This window comes from Rhinichthys klamathensis, unplaced genomic scaffold (assembly GCF_029890125.1).
Source record: "Rhinichthys klamathensis goyatoka isolate OS25496 unplaced genomic scaffold, OSU_Roscu_1.1 h1tg000150l_1, whole genome shotgun sequence".
In the NCBI taxonomy this organism is placed as follows: Eukaryota; Metazoa; Chordata; class Actinopteri; order Cypriniformes; family Leuciscidae; genus Rhinichthys; species Rhinichthys klamathensis.
The window spans coordinates 1,441,404-1,448,537 of record NW_026606685.1 but is presented as its reverse complement, the minus strand read 5'-3'; the positions used below and the strand labels follow the sequence as shown (position 1 = coordinate 1,448,537).

At 38.1% G+C, this 7,134-nt stretch overlaps 1 protein-coding gene across 2 annotated transcripts in view; it reads left to right on the top strand.

Moving 5' to 3' along the window:
* Positions 1-793: 793 nt before the first annotated feature.
* The window catches only part of arhgap24 (Rho GTPase activating protein 24), a 144,634-nt gene continuing 138,293 nt past the window's right edge, over positions 794-7,134 (top strand). The window contains exon 1 of one of the 2 annotated variants that reach the window (XM_056258292.1): positions 794-924. The gene's annotated coding sequence lies outside the window, so the exon portion shown is untranslated. Of the gene's footprint in view, positions 925-4,105; positions 4,515-7,134 lie in introns of those variants that run through there. The other variant, XM_056258291.1, reaches the window with a different exon arrangement.

The window sequence follows — 7,134 nt, the reverse complement described above, 5'->3', positions numbered from 1 at the left end:
TGGCACACAGCCCTGCTAAAGGTCTTACACCAGCCCAGCTGTTGGTCTTGCCTGACTGGTAGCAGGAAAGCATCTATTATTTTAGCGTCCAATTACAAAGACGCATACCCTGAACAAACATGCCATGTGTTTGCATGCTCTCCCCCATCCGTCCACAAACTGTGAACCTGGCCAACTGTTCTGGACACAAGAAATGAGCCTGGTGAAGCCTCTGCAGGTCTGAACCATGCGGTTGCATTTGTAGGGCCAATTGATACTGTATGAATTAAAAGAAAATCAGAAAAGTTCTTTTAGTCCATTTATTTGCTGTTAAGAGGCTAATAGAGGCTTCCATAACATGGAAAGAAGACTAGTGGAAAGAAAACACCTTGTTTTGTTACACTTAATCTATTTGGGTCAGCAGATTTCAATAACAGAGTCAGAAATCCCCACTTCAGTGTCACTTTGCACACACCAAACATTCCAGTTTTATTACTTGGAGTAAGAAAGTTCAACTTATTGTTTGCACATTATACAGTATAAGCATATTCATAATAACACTAGAGGGCATCCCAAAGGCTCCATGTCAAAGTTAATAGCCATGGGTCTAATGAGTACAAATGGTGTTCAATAAATAATGAATCTTTGTGCCTCAAAAGTTAAAAAATTCAAACCTTTCATGATGAGTCAGACTTTCCAGTGGTCGTCACCACGGCAACAGTTTGATGATCCCAGTAAGCGCTGTGACCTCTGTCTCTCCTTGTGCATTGTAGGAAATAGAATATCAGCAGCTGTTGCGCGGTGGGTGACTTCTGCACTTCATCCAGCATGGCTGCCCAACATAACCACCATGATTAATAATGACACAGAGATCTGGAACCTCTTGAGTGGACGGCACACTGCGCCAATGAAGCGAGGCGGATTTCCATCTGGATACAGAAAAAGGTTAATGTTTTTAATTGCTCTAATCATGATAAAGATATGTATGCTTTTTTTATTATACGTTAAAGCCAGTGTAGCTTAAATCGACCTGATCAGTGGTGTGACTTTGCACAGTATCGTATTGCATTAAAATCTGAGGCATCTACCCAGAATAACAGCTCCAAAAATACTTTTAAGTTAGATTGTAAAGGGTTAGATGTTCATACGTAATGGGCCATAAAAGCAGGTCAGAGTGATAATTGCAACCACAAGTGAAGGTTTTTATTTTTACTTGCTACTTTTTACTGACTGAATAAATAAAGTTTTCCAGATGCTTAAGTCTTAAATATGCTTTTTTCCCCCTGTTAAAACAGCACAGCAATCTATAGTCTTATGTAAACAACACGTATAAATAACCGCAAAATAATAGGAACAGTGCATCATTACAGACTGTACCAGGTTTTATTTATTATCAAATGCTTAGTGAGTCAGATTTCATTCAGATCAAGATCCAAATTCAGGTACAAATCCACATTCAAATCTATAGACCCAGATCCATACCCAAAACCAGATGCAAAAATATGTTCAGATCCATATTGAGATCCAAATTCAGGTTCAAATCCACATATAAATCTAGACCCCGATCCAAAATTATGTTCAGATTCAGATCCGAAACCAGATTCGAATCCACATTTAAATTTAGACCCGGATCCAAAACTATATTCATATCCAGATTCAAATCCAAATTCAGATCCACATTTTATTCTAGACCCGGATCAAAAACCATGTTTAGATCTAGATTCGGATCCGAATTCAGATTCAAGTCCACATTTAAATCTATATCTGGATCCAAAACTACGTTCAGATCCAGCTTCAGATCTGAAGTCAGATTCAAATCCACATTTAAATCTAGACCCAGATCCAAAACTATATTCAGATCAAGATTCAGATCCAATTTCAGGTCAAGATTGGGATCCAGATTCAGGTCCCAAAAGAGATCCCATTAGGTCCAGATTAATTTATTACAAATCAGATTCAATTAAAGTATTAAATGAATTCAATTAATAAAAACCGTTAATTAATTAAATCACATTTTAAATGCTTAGTACGAGTCAGATTTCATTCAGATTCAAATCCACATTTAAATCTAGACCCAGAATCAAAACTATATTTAGATCTAGATTCAAATTAAGATCCTAAATCACATCCCATTAGATCCAGATTCAGTTATTGGAATTTAGATTCAATGAACTATATTCAAAGGACTGGCATGAGTCAGATTCAGATTTTTCTATGTATATTCATGTTCATGGACATCTTACATACAGTAGCCTATACAATGATGGTCTGAGAGACTGTCTTGTTATACACTTTTACAGTGCCAGCCATTAGTCTCAAAGCTGTACAAGAAAACTCAATAACTCACACCAGCAGTAATAAAGTCTACAGCAGTCAATCCTCCCTCTACCTCACACACACGTCTCTCTCTCCTCCTGCCTGACTCTACACACTTGAAACTGTGCAGCAATCTTGTCGACAGGACCACCGAGAAAACACTACAATTTAAGAACCATCTCAAACAATAGAAAAGCATCCTGTCCTGATAAACAGAAGAAGCTTTTTGGAGAATTTTTTTTTTTTTTTGTAGAATCGAAGAATTTGCACTTTTATGTGCCTGTATTGTATAAAATTGATCAAAATAATCAGACAAGAGAATCAACCAACATTCAATTTCAGTCTCATGTTACCTCCAATATTACATGCACACAGTCTGTCCACACAATATCTGGCCAGCACGTTTAATTTTAAATAATCCTATTTCTGACACGACACTTGAATTAACCTTGCTTTGCTTTGGCATTTTCTCATTTCCAGCAACATTGGTTCCCTTTCGTATGGGAACTCCTACGTCTCGTAGGAGGAGTTTCCAACGAGACGTCTCCGTTCCCTACTCAGGGAACGAGGGTTACCATACGTAACCGAGTTTGTTTTGTTTAAATGGTTGTGGAGCCCCACCCCGTTGCCACATTGTGTTTGATGGTTTGATAAGACAGTCATGAAAAAGCAACGCTCAGGAATGTAGTAGGCTGTCTGATGTTAGACCTCTGTTTGAAGTGTCACTATGACACAAAGATCAAGCCACAGTTGAGCTGAAAGGGTTTCATTTAGTCATAAATACTGTATGGATTTTATGGGAACCAAAACAATTTAGAGTCAGGTTTGATCAGATTTAGTCAAAATAAAAGTCTTGAGCCAAGATCCTACAGATTTTTAATCAACTGCCTTGATTCAACTACATTTCTTTAAATAAAATAATTATTATAATGGTGGTTTTCATGAGATCACAGACATAACAATAGCCTAGGCTAAGTTGGAGGGCAAGTTTTGTTTAATTGTTCTGAAAATGTATGTTTTAAGAGTGAGGTCATTGTGTGAGGTGATTGACAGCTATGTGACAGAGGAATATTATGACACTCGAGATTCAGCCTCTATTCTTCTAAAACACTGTATTTTTTTGGGACTAGAATTTTGTGTAAAATATAAAATTAGGACATTTGTGTAAAACCTACAAATAAAGTCATTAACCCCAGTTAAATTCTTTGTGGGATGAGGGAGTTTGGTATAGCCTGCGCACATGAGAAACCTGTTCCCTGTTGATATTAAAACATTTCGTGAGTCCCGTATTTAGAATAAGAACTTCGCGAATGAATCGCTCATTTGAGTCGGTTCTTTTCACTGAATCGGTCAAACGGTTCACGGAAACGGTCTCTGAAACAATTAAGTTTGAATCATTTGGAAACTCACGCACTGAATCATTTGATGGGGGAGTCTGTAAAAAATAGCTTAACTCAGATCACAGAAAACAAAAAGTTCACTGGAATGAGTGGATATTTACATACATCCATTAACTAAACTTGCAAATCCATCCCCATCGTTTGCCAGCGATGTAGAGAAGTCACCTAGCGCGATCGAGCCGCTTGTGAACGACTCTGTAGGTTACTGCAGGTGCAGACATTTTTAGAGCAAAAGCGTATTGAAAACACAATACTAGTATAAGAAAGACAACCATCTCGCATTTAGGGGCAGTGATGGGGACTGTCACTGTGAGTCTGTATGCAATTTGAACCGAACAGGGAGTTTGTGTGTGAGGTGTTCGGATCTCTCCTCCTCTCACACTTCCTCAAACAAGCTCACGCTCTCTCGCTCTGAGGTCGCAGTCCTCCCGTCTGTGTATCGGCAATGCTCGTGTAGTGTATGTGACTGTATGTTGAGGGGCTGAACTCAAAGTCCCCCGTGGTCGTCCTGACTGAGAGCAAAGGGAGGCTGTCGATTTCCCCAAGAGACCCCATTGCAGGTGGTGTGTGAGCAGTGAGGGGAAAAGTTTATGACAGCTCTGCTGTTTTCGGTTCTCGGCTGCCCCATGGAGCTTTTTGATTTTACGGATGCAGCTACCGACTTTTTACCAGGCTGTCTGACTCAGTAATGCTGCACTTGTATCGGACAGAGTCACGTTCGGGATTGAATCTTGGGTCACAGTGAATCCACGTATTGGATTGGTTTTTGAAAAATTTCCACTTCATTTCTGTGGACGTTTCTGGATAGCAGTTCTCAAGGTAATACTAGTCTGTTTACAGTCATTTGGATGCTGCTATAATGACAAGTTGGCTGTATGAATGTGGTTATTTTGCTGTCGTGAGACGCGTAGCCTATATTGTTTTGCTAAGCTGCAGTTATGTAGAGGTCATCCAGCACTAGAGTGGATTGCAGCTATATTTATTTCTGTCATAGCCACAGAAACACAGAATGAACTATAATCAGTGTGTAATAGGCTAGGTGTTGCTCTTTATGGGTTGGCTTGTATGTCAATCAGTGACAACAGCGTCTTGCTGTGTGACATCGTGTAGCCTATACTTTGTCTGTAACTAAGCAAGTTTCAAAAAGTTTAAAATATTTTGTTATTTTAAAGTTATTTTTTAAATATGACATAAGAAATATTTGTATTTTTAAGAAATGCTACATTTTATAGGCTTGAATGTCATGCTATTAATATAAAAAAATATATTAAAAAAGTTCATGCATGTTATTTGTCAACTTCCCATGTTAAACAAGCCTTAAGTTCCATATCATTGTTTGACAAAGCTATGATTTGACAATTTTAGGAAGTGTTAAAATAGCTCAGATGTTCTTACCTGCTACGATTTAGATTTTAGTTTAGTCTGAAACGCTTGTGTTGGGCATCCATAGGTTAGAGTTCTCAGTTTTACATTCTTTGTCTCAGATCTTTCTCCTAAAATTCTTAAGGAGAAATAAAAATAGACTAATGATGGTTGACATACAGTAACAGTAGAGGTAAAAAAAAAGGTGTGAAAGCATTAGCGGGGTAATTTCGGCTTGGAAGACTTTGGCAAATCTAAGCATATTGAGAAGATATTTTCTAAAACTAGAGGAGACACATGAGATTACTGGGGTGTTTTTCTAAGGAGAAAAATCAGGGCATTTAAAGGGCTAGTTCACCCAAAAATTACTCACCCTCATGTCGTTCCAATCCCATAAGACATTCGTTCATCTTCGGAACACAAATTAAGATATTTGATGAAATCAGAGAGCTTTCTGACCCCCTATAGACTGCAACGTAGGCTAAGTCCCACTTTCAAGGCCCAGAAAGGTAGTAAAGACATTGTTGAAATAGCACATGTGACTAATGGTTCGACCTTAATTTTGAAGCGACAAGAATACTTTTTGTACACAAAAAAAACCCATAACGACTTTATTCAACAATTTATTCTCTTCAATGTCAGTCTCTGATGCTGTTCACGTAGAAAACAGTGCAGCGCTTCTGGGTTCTACATCAGAACGCCGGCTCAGTATTGGCCGTATCCTGCGTCAGCAGCACACACAAGTGAACAGCATCAGAGACTGACACAGAAGTGAAGAAATAGGCTTTATGGCGAGTGTCACGTGACCAAGCCGGAAAACAGATCACATCGCTTCCGATTCAGGTCTTTAGTAGGGCTGGGTATCGATTCAGATGTTCAAATTCGATTCGATTTCGATTCACAAGCTCACAGTTCGATTCGATTTCGATTCTCGATTCGATTTCGATTCTCGATTCGAATTTCGATTCCTGATTCGATTCTCGATTCCACTATAATGAATATAGATGTAATACAAATCTCAGTCTAAATATCAGTTATCATTTTTTAGACAATTTTTTATTACATTGCTCTCACCTAAATGTTTGTTTTTACAATGGGGTAATTTTTTTGTTAAGAGTTTATGCAACACATGGAAGCTTGATTTCAATCTTTGAATTAAATTGAAAAAAGTAGCACAAATAAATACAATAGAATAGGCCTAAAGACACAAATAAAGAAACCTAAAAAGAAAAGTTTTTGGGTAGGTCAGAAATACTACAGAAACTGAATAAAGTAATCCAATGTAAAATAACACTGGATAGTCTTTTAGTCCTGACTGAATTAAATACATAGGCTATTCATTCTGATTCCTTACAATTAATGCTATATTATGTTGTTTTGACAACAAAATTAATGACAGACACATATGGTTGCGTTCACTTTAAGAACTAGTCCACGGATCCATTACTGTTTCATTATACTGTCTGTCACACGCGTTTTATGCTTATTTAAGACATAACCGACTGTCATTTGCGAGGTTACTCACCAAGACCAGAGTTTTGACATCATTTTGCGTGTTTTTAACTGTTAAAGCGATATAATCCACGAAAAAGAACTTTTGTTACTGGCGAGCTGTTTGTTGTGAGGCGGATTTAGGCTGTACGCAATGAAAAACATGCACGAGTGCGCGAGCACAGGATAGTTTAAAATTGCTTGAAAAAAGACGTGAAAATGATAAACGTTAGTTACGATGCAATGCTGGCCCGATTGTGCAAGTGAATCATGTCCCGACTCCTAAACACGAGTGTGTATCGACGCCTGCAGCGCTTGACGCTTGCCTTGTGCAGAGTGAGAAGACGCAGCACCGCGAGCCCTGAATATGGAAAAAATCGATTCGTGGCCGTTGAGAATCGATTTTGAATCGACCACATTTAAACAAACGATTAATCGAAAAATTGATTTTTTTGCCCAGCCCTAGTCTTTAGTATCTGCTTCATGAAATTTTTTGCAGTTTTACTCAAGATAACTTAAAAGGAGCAAGCAAAAATGAGCATAACCAATGTCCCTCGCATGTGCAGATTGATATTTAAAAGTTTTT